The 9,820-nt window shown below is 43.8% G+C and overlaps 1 long non-coding RNA gene across 3 annotated transcripts; it reads right to left on the reverse strand.

The window, feature by feature from the left end:
- Positions 1 to 2,732: 2,732 nt before the first annotated feature.
- On the reverse strand, positions 2,733 to 8,051 carry LOC123189985 (uncharacterized). 3 transcript variants are annotated; one of them, XR_006496066.1, is made up of 6 exons: positions 7,523 to 8,051; positions 6,315 to 6,387; positions 6,115 to 6,241; positions 5,675 to 5,918; positions 3,241 to 5,301; positions 2,733 to 3,155 (listed from the first exon to the last, which is right to left on the reverse strand). It is a non-coding gene; the product is annotated as an uncharacterized lncRNA (long non-coding RNA). The 3 variants fall into 3 exon arrangements; XR_006496064.1 differs by having other exon boundaries at positions 3,241 to 3,328; positions 5,174 to 5,301; positions 6,115 to 6,387; positions 7,523 to 8,048; XR_006496065.1 differs by having other exon boundaries at positions 6,115 to 6,387.
- Between the last annotated feature and the right edge of the window lie 1,769 nt (positions 8,052 to 9,820).

The following is a 9,820-nucleotide window of genomic DNA, read 5'->3' on the forward strand; positions in this document are numbered from 1 at the left end:
TATGACAACTGGCGGGCCACATGTTCACCACTCGTCGCAACCTGAGAGTTTTCTCTTTTTTCGTAGATCCGTGTATTCAAAATGTATTATCTCTTAAACCGAGCGTCCAAATCTCGAGCCGTTTTCACTGTTGGATTGCTCGCATTGAGATCTTCAAAACTAGATCTCATGTTGATACGTTTTGACGAACTTTTTTTCACAAAAAAAACTAAATGAAAAATCGGACAAAAAATAAATGGGAGCACGGTTTTTCCCCTTTCCAAAAGAGGCATGGCCGTGCCTCCCGCGAAAGCAAAACCGTGCCTCTCGCAGAAGCAAAATAGTGCCTCTCGCGGGAGAAAAAAAAAATCAAAAAACACGTATTTTTTCCGTTTCCGAGAGGCACGACTGTGCCTCTCTTGGAAGCAAAACCGCGCCTCACGGAAGCAATACCTGCCTCTCGCGGAAGAAAAAAAAACAAAGAACACGTTTTTTTTGTTTTCGAGAGGCACGGTCGTGCCTCTCGCTGAAGCAAAACCGTGCATTTCGCGGAAGAAAAAAGAACACATTTTTCACGCAATAATTTTTTTGTTGTCCAAAAGTTAAGGAAGACAGGTGAAAAACTGAAAAGTCAAGAAAAAACCGAAAAACCCGTTTAAAATGTTAAACATTAGGGTTTGAGAAAATGCACAACACCCAATACGGGTGTGGCTATCTTTTATATATATATATATATATATATATATATATATATATATATATATATATATATATATATGGGCTATTCTGTTTACTCTACTTGAACTGACTATTTCATGGCGGTTGTACTGATGACTTTCATCTCATCGAACTGATCGTCCTCTCTAGTTCCCTCCCAACGCATTAGTGCCCTCCCCGACGGCCTCCTCTGCAACGTCGTCTCCCGCCTCCCCGCCAAGGACACCGCCCGCACCGGTGCACTCTCCAAGTGCTGGCACGGCCTCTGGCGCGACGCCCCACTCGTCCTCGACGATGCCCTCCTCCTGCCCCACGCCGCCGCGGCGTCCCGCGTCCTCGCCTCCCACCCCTTCCGCTCCGCCCGGCTCGTCGACGATTCCAACAAGGACGCGCTCCTCGCCGAGTGGCTCCACCTCCTTGCCGACAAGGGCGTGGAGGATCTCACCCACGTCAACCCACGCTCCTTCGCCGGCGTGCCCGTGCAGCTACCGCTGTCGCTCCTCCGCTGCGGCGCCTCGCTCCGCCGGCTCTACCTCGGCGTCTGGCTCTTCCCTTACACCAGCGAACTACCGCGCAGCCTGGGCGTCTTCCCCGACTTCTAGGAACTCAGCATCTGTGCGGGCATCACGCATGGCCGCGATCTGGATTACGTGCTCGCTTGCAGCCCCAAGCTAGAGATCTTGGTGCTCATCTCCACCTACTGCCTCCCTGACCGCGTCTGCGTCGGCAGCCACAACCTCCGTTGCATGCTGCTCTGGTATTCCTACTTGGAAGAAGTCAGCGCCATTGCCACCCCGCACATACAGTGGCTCATCCTCTACTACACCAACGCCACTGGGCCTGGAAGGATAGGCTATGCTCCTCAGCTCGCCGCGTTCGGCTACTTGGACACGGCCAATCACGTGCTTGAGATCGGCAACACCATCATCAAGGTGGAATATTTTATTTTTTTATCTCTGGCCTATCTTTCATATGATCAGCAAATCTTTTTTTGACCGATAGCTGGATTGATTTGCATCGAGTTATATTATACTGTAGTAGATTGATGGATCGCTGATGCGATGCTTTGCAGGCTGGAGTTTACCAATGTTTGCCCAAATACAGTGGTACCAAGCGTCAATGTGTTAGCTCTGAAGGTGCGTTTCAGAGTCGCAGGGGAAGCGAGAATTTTGCTGAGTTTCTTGAGATGCTTCCCTCAAGTAGAGACCTTACACATTATGGCTGTGAGTTTAGCTTTACCCTGTTGCTCTCTCTTTCTTTGCATTCACAGTTTGCGTCATCACAATTTGTACTGAATTGAATTGCACGGTTTGATTTTGCAGTCCGACAATGACACCGACTACTACGATAACCATGCTGAAGTCAAGGCAAGGTATTTTTCATTGGGTAATTTTGAATGATTTCGATAAGAGAGTATTTGAACTGATGTCCGTATGTGTTTGTCCTGAGCATGTTTTCACATATTTAGACTTTACTCTGTTTTTTGGTATGGTTTTCCTCATAACTTTTCAACGTTTTATGGTATCATATTCCCCAAACTTGCATGGTTTATATCGCTGAACTGAATGATATTTTTTCAAAAAGAAAATATTTCGTGTGTTTTGGTTTTTTTAACTTGACATGTATTTGCAACTAGGCTCTGGACTTCTCTCATTTTATGACTTGAACTTTTACCATTTAAATTTTCGTAGGGTTTCTTTTTGTTTGAGCTTTTCTCCTAAACTTGTCTGGGAACGGTCAGATCTGTACGAGCAATAGTAGTGGTTACCAACACACATACACATGAACCGATAACAAACTTGCACATGGTCTGACAAACAAAAAACACATAAACTGACAAAAAAACACACCACACATTAACTGATAATCCCCATGACTAATGGTAGAACTTTGTTGCACCCAGGTTCAGCTATTTACCAAAAGTAGAACTTCTCAGTTTTATTAAATCAAACTGATGTTTAAATGTTCACCATTTTTGGCCTACAGATCAGAATACTGAAAACACCATATATGCTGAAGGTCCCAATAGTACAGAGTTACAAACAAATTCTAAACCCCATATATGTTGAAGGTCCCATCAGTACAGAGTTACAGAACAAATCCTTTGTCCAATGACAGCAATCACAAACAACACTAGCTCGACTGCCCGACATGTGTGTGCGGCAAGGGGGAGGAGATACTCCGATGCTAGATGCATCGAGACAACAAGCTCATGCATATAAGACGATGGACGGTTCACGCAGTAGGCCTTAAACTGCTCGCCTGATGGCTATGGATCATACAAAATCCTTTGTGGAATTAATTAGCAACTATTTTTAACCTTTGTGGAACTATGACAGGCAGCCGGCTCGTCGGTTCCGCAGCTCGTGGCTCTGCAGGAGCTCGTCGACGCGCCACGGCTCCACAACAACAGTCGTGAGTAGTCCAACCTCTCCATCTTTTCCCTTGTACTTCTGAAACTATGAAAAATGAAACAACTCATCAGCTCCAGATGATCAAAACACAGAAAGAAAGAGCTGAAAATCAGAGAAAAGAGAAACTAACATTTTTTGTTTTTGTTGTACTCGGTAACTTTTGCCTCTTGTACTTCCCACTTCCCAGGCTATATACTCTTTTTGAACTTTTTCTGGGTCTGAAAACCAAAATAACTTTGTTTGTACACCATATGCAAGTCACGGTTGCACTTGCACACACACACACACACACTCACACACACACACCCAAATTTGGTTTTACTTTTGTCAACCAAGCTGAACCTCGCAATGGCCGCATGTAGACCAAGCAATAACTGGATAAGATGCACCATAGCAGCTAATGCCCACAACACTTGCCCCTGCAACAATTCCCCTTCCCTGTTTCACTCCTATTCTGCATCCATTTCCATTATGCAGGGTATGACAGTGACATGCAGAACCTTTTGTTTCTAACGGGTGCACTTGTGTGGAGTTACCTAGGCTGACATTGGTTCTCCGGTTTCTTTACACTACCAACTTTCTATTTTTTTATAAGCGAACTGATCGAAATCTTGCCGGTGCACTTCTGTATTTTAATCAAGGTGAACTGATGTACTTGCAAAGTTAACTCATTGTGTTCCTTTTTCATACTGAACTGATGTAGCCTCTATAGAGTGTAATTGGTGCAACCTCTATACAATGTAATTACCTACAGGGTTGAACTAGTTAAAACATTTTGCTTTCCGTTGTGTATTTCTGTTTAATTAGACAAACGGTGGATTGGTGGTACTACCAAAACAATTTCTTTATATATTACTAATCTGAACGCACCAATTAGAATAAATTGCCAAAAAAATTGTAATCGCATGCCTAAAATGTTGCAACAGTATTTTTTGTAGAAGCCTTTCTCCTATAGAGGGCATTTTCACATGCTTTTCCTTGACATTCATGTTGCAACAATGTTTATATAAAAAATGTCTTAATTGTAAGGCATCACAACAAGTGTAAAAGTTTTTTCCAAATGACCTTAATCACTAAATACACGCAGTTGGCTTGATCAGTGTCACGGTAATGCCAATCAACTTATGCTATAGGAAGAACATGGAAACACAGATGAAATTGGACTTATGACCAGCAAGTAGTTGATCTGAACAAAATATAAAGACGCACTGGAAAAATTTGAATAGGGACGGAGAGCCACCGGCGGGAGGGAGGTAGCGTGGTGAGCTAAAGACGCCATTTGTGCAGGGCCAGCACCAGGCCTGCACTGTACTATCAGAAAGGTGTACTTGTACTTCTCAAAGTAATGGAATAGGGGCACTTTCTCCTCTAACTTTATTTAATTCAAGTATAACACACACATCAGTATATTAAGCACTATGATTTTTGTACCTCTCAGAGAAAGAAAGCCTGAGAATTATCCAACAAAACACAGGAAAGTGAACAACAAAATATTTTTGATTTAGCAAGTGATATGTTACTAACTAGAGTAGCAAAGCAGCCAAGCAAATGTACTGACACACTCAACATCAGGGAATTTCCATTTCTTACAAGATCAAACTGTGCCAGTTCACGATGCAAAGGCCGGCTGCCTAGCTTGTCATCGTCGAACTGAACCCCGCACCCCTGTCGAACTGCTAAATTTTTTTATAGTATCGGTTAGATATAGTTCCAAACTAGTACTTGAAACCATCCCCAAATATGCATGTCAAGCTTCAGAGTTGGAAGTAATAAACACCCAGATATGCACGGGCTTATATGAGTATCGATGAGCTATGAAATAAACACTTAGATATGAATTTGCTTCAAGTCAGGATCGTTTTTTTTAATTTGAGGCATGTTTGCACTATTGAAATGCTACTCGTTTGCAAGATGGACTTGAGTACTCCCTCTGTAAACAAATATAAGAGCATTTTAGATCACTACTTTAGTGATCTAAGCGCTCTTATATTTCTTTTGTTAAATTTCCCATTTTACTCCCAAAATCATCACCACAGAAGAAACACATATTCATTCCAGTGTACCTTGGCGATGCATCGGCTTGTACTGAGGGTGTAGATTAGAGTGGCCGGAAGAGGATACAGCAGCACGCACACACCACCAGATAAGTCTAGTGTCTCCAGAACATATGTATACATGCTCACATCTCCATCTACAAGGAAGGATAGAAGAATAATTGATAAGAAAAAAAGGTATGCTAGAATGTAAACCTAGAATTGGAAAAAACAAGTAGCAATGTTTTTACGGAAAAATGTCCACGGGTCAGTTCCAGAGCTCTTTCAATTTGCAGGCACTAACAGAATCACTAATAGAGAAATGGCAAAGCACCATCTTTTAGGTAATACAGGAAAGGATGAAAACACCATAACATGATTTTTGCTAATGGGGTATATATTGATGTCCTACTACAGGTTTGTTGTCAAACTTAACTTGTTGTTCTGATGTACTTCTTTACGAAACTTAACTGAAAAGGATTGAATTGCAACACTCAGAATTTAATAGCATTTTTTTGAACTTTATTATACCTTCATTTTTGAAAACTGCTGCCTGTTCCTGCCATTTTTTCATTTTTTTTGTGAACTGAGTCTTCTGCGTTCCAGTGCTGCATCTTCCTCTAAATTCATCTCTTTTTCATAAATGTTGGATCCTGTTTTTCAGCATGCTGCAAAAAAAGGATCAAACTTTGAAAGATTGAGGAAGTACAGGGGGCTGCCGGACCTGGAAGAGGAGCTCGTCACATGAGCAGCCCAGCCGGATACAGCAGTTGGACTGCGAACCATATAGAGAAACTTGACATCAGACGTACATTAGCTATTGGTTTGAGCATTGTTTGTTCAGATTTCTGAAGTCCTGCAGTAGTTATACCTGAACTTGTCTGACACATTTTTTATTCAGTTGAAAGCGTCTAATTTTTTTAGAATATAATACATGAAAAGAGGAAGGGCGGAGGCATTGAGATGCATACCTAAAGCACACACACATCAATCGCACGGATGTGCACATGTGATCAACGGCGGCGCTGCGACCTGTGGTGTGCTTGCTGCCTTGAATGTTCATCATAGCATTGGTCTGCGGCTGGAGGAGAACGCGACCTGCAGCTAGAGGAGGACAGTACTTGAAGCTGGAGAGATGCGAGTGCACGGTCGTGGGTGATGATGGCTAGACCTCATCTTTGCGTCGGTGAACGGACTATGGTGCCGACAGTGAATGTCCTGGGACCTTCTGTGGCTTGAGAATTCTGCATAAGTATCCGTTGAGAAAAATATGAGCCATGTATTATCAGCACAACCCACTTCTATAGCTATTCATCTCACTAGCATTTGAAGCATGTTTGAAGCACACATGCTTCAAATGCTAGTGATTTATCAGCCGTATAAATCTTTTGTCATACTAATAATTTGTTTAGAAAAGAATTTGAAGCATGTTTGAAGCACACAAAACTGGCCAACAGTGGCCACCTAGGGATTTATACGAACACCCACCAGGCACAAACGCTACACACAACTCATGAGATAATTTCCTGCACAAAGTGCTTCGGAGATAACTTACAGTTTAGTATGAATTATGTGTAAAAGTATCTAGCACCAGTACTTTGATGAAAAGATATTTTTTGGAGGTGGAATAAGACGTCGGAGATCGGGTGGACCGGCTACACCTCCTCCTCTAGACAGATTGCTTCGGCGAGGTGGAGCTGATGGAGGCGGAGAGCACGAGCGGCAGTAAGTTATCGCCGAAGCAAGATAGATGGACTGAAGCTCTACGAATTCTAGAACTTACGAAAAAATGTAAAGGCGGAGGCGCGGAGCACATATATCAGTAATAGTTATATCGAGAGGGTTTACTTCAACCCCTACATTTTTCATTCAACTCGTTATTCATCAGTACTAGTACGACTAGACAAGAAGTGCAAAATTGTAGCAGCACACAAACTGAACTTACATAATTTTTCTTTGGATTTATTTTAGGTGATATATCTAAACTTACATAATTTTGAAACGTGAACTGATGATTACACGCACCCAATACTATTATGTGTTTTTTCATGAACTAACGAAATAATACATACCGAACTAATAATGAGTTTAGTACAGAAAACAAGTCTCTTCTCTAAGCATTCAGACAAACACCTGTCGAACAACAAGCACAAGACAGCAGCGGCGCTTGAGGGGCAGGGGAAGAGGGACAGTACACAGAAGTGCAGCTCAATGATACCATATGCTACATAACAAATTTGCCACTTGGGACTGAAGAAAGAAACCACACAAGATGAGCTTTAAATCATAATAGAATGACCATAGCTACAACACGAACTGAATATACACCAGAGGAGCATGAACGTCCAGGGGGGAATGTGGAAAGGTTGAGATGGTCACCTCCCGAGCCGCGACATCGAACGGCTTGGTGTTATGTCGTTGAACGGAGGCTTGCGAAGCGGTGGCGCGGCCATGGCACCGACGGCTAGGAGGTTGGGCAAGGGGCGGCCACGCGACTGGCAACCAGTGTGCGGGGCGGCGACGCGGTGGAAGCAGCAGAGAGGTGGGCCAGCGACGCGGTGGAAGCAGGGGGCGGCGCTCCGGTGGAAGCAATGGGGAGGCAGGCCGGTGGCGCAGTGGAAGCAGAGGGGCGGCGGCGGCGGCGGGTGGAAGCAGGGGGCGCAGCCGACGGCGCGTGGAAGCAGGGAGGCAGGGGCCGACGGCGCGTGGGAGCAGGGGCCGGCTGCCGGCGGCGGGTGGAAACAGGGGGCGGAGCCGGCGGCGCGTGGAAGCAAGGAGGCAGGGGCCAGCGGTGCGTGGGAGCAAGGAGCGGCGCCGACGGCGGGTGGATGCAGGGGGTGGAGCCGGCGATGGAAACAGCAGAGTAGGTGGGCTTTTTCTTTGTTCCATGCCACATCGATAGCATCGGCTTGTGCAAAATGGATCAGGCCTCTATAGGGGACTGATAGTAACAGAATAATATTCCGTTACTAGTAACAAAATAGCTCCGTCTTTTATATATATATATATATATATATATATATATATATATAGAGTAAGATTTTCTACAAATGCTTGCCACAGAACTAGTTAAGGGTTTCAACGGTGCAAAAGTTCTCAAAAATTCTGAAAAAAATACTGAACCAACACACCTATAATATAACATGATCCAACGGAGGGATTAAAAAAATACGACTGTATGTGTCCTGGACAAAAAACAAATAGTTCAGTATATATTTATGTCGCACTGAGCTGAAATGCTTATTATTTTTGTCGAGGACACATAGATGCATATTTTCACAATCCCTCCGTTGGATCATCTTATTACATTAGAGAGATGCTCCCATATTTATTTCATATTTTTTGATAACTTTTGAACCGTTAGAAGTTTAGGGAAACTTAACTAGTTCTGTGGCAAGCTATGGTAGACACAGTTTTACCTATATATATATATATATATATATATATATATATATATATATATATATATATATATATAACGGTACACGTAGTGTACAAATACAATATACAGAGTGTACATCGAAGCTACGTATAGACAATATCTAAAACCCTTCAATCTTAACTATGACCTGAAGTATAAAGTAAGTTAAGATTGCGCCTACAACCTTCAAACTGAGGTTGTGGAAGTGGTTTCGTGAAGATGTCAGCAAGTTGATCTTTAGGGGAGATGAACTTGATACGAAGAAGGTTTTGTGCAATACGTTCCCTCAAAGTGATAGTCAACTTTGATGTGCTTGGTACGAGCATGGAAAACTGGATTAGAGACTGTACTCAAATGAGCTCAGCCGTGGCATTGGCAACGTCCTTATACTCTGTTTCAGTGCTACTCCGAGAGACGGTGGCCTGCTTGCGCGCACTCCAAGCAATCAAGTTGTGACCAAAGAAGACAACATAACCCCTCATTGATCGCCGGTCATCCAGGCTGGGATCGCCGGTCATCCAGGCTCCCAGCCCAATCAGCATCAGAGAACCCCGAGAGAGCACTCGAGGAGGTAGACCGAAGATGCAAACCATAGGAGACAGTATGAGAGAGATAACACAGTATGCGCTTCACAAGTCCGAGGAGCATGAAGATACTGGCACACACGGTTTAATGCATAAGAGATATCCGGCTGTGTGATAGTCAAGTGCTGCAACCCACCAACAATACTGCGGCACTCTATAGCATCATCTGAAGGAAGCAAGGCACCATCCAAGGCTGATAATCGATCAGTCGCAGACATTGGGGTGGCAGCATGCTTGCACTGCCACATACCTGCACGTCGCAGCAAGTCCAAGGAATACTTATGCTGAGTGAGAGTCAGACCAGCAAGAGACCGTGAAACCTCCAAACCAAGGAAGTAATGGAGAGCACCCAAATCCTTGACAGCAAAATGATCACTCAAAGCAGACAACAGATGATCAACAACAGTCATTAAGGAGCTGATAAGAATAAAGTCATCAACATAAACCAGCAGGTACATAGTAACCTCAGGACGATGGAACATGAACAGAGATGTGTCAGCAGTGGACGGAGCAAACCCAAGACGTCGAAGAACTGAGCCAAGTTGGGCATACCATGCACGGGGAGCCTGCTTAAGTCCATAAAGCGCCTTCTCAAGATGACACAAATGATGCGGATGAGCAGGATCAACAAAACCTAGAGGTTGCCACATGTAGACCTCTTCCTCCAAGACC

Source organism: Triticum aestivum, chromosome 2A, assembly GCF_018294505.1.
Source record: "Triticum aestivum cultivar Chinese Spring chromosome 2A, IWGSC CS RefSeq v2.1, whole genome shotgun sequence".
Taxonomy (NCBI): domain Eukaryota; kingdom Viridiplantae; phylum Streptophyta; class Magnoliopsida; order Poales; family Poaceae; genus Triticum; species Triticum aestivum.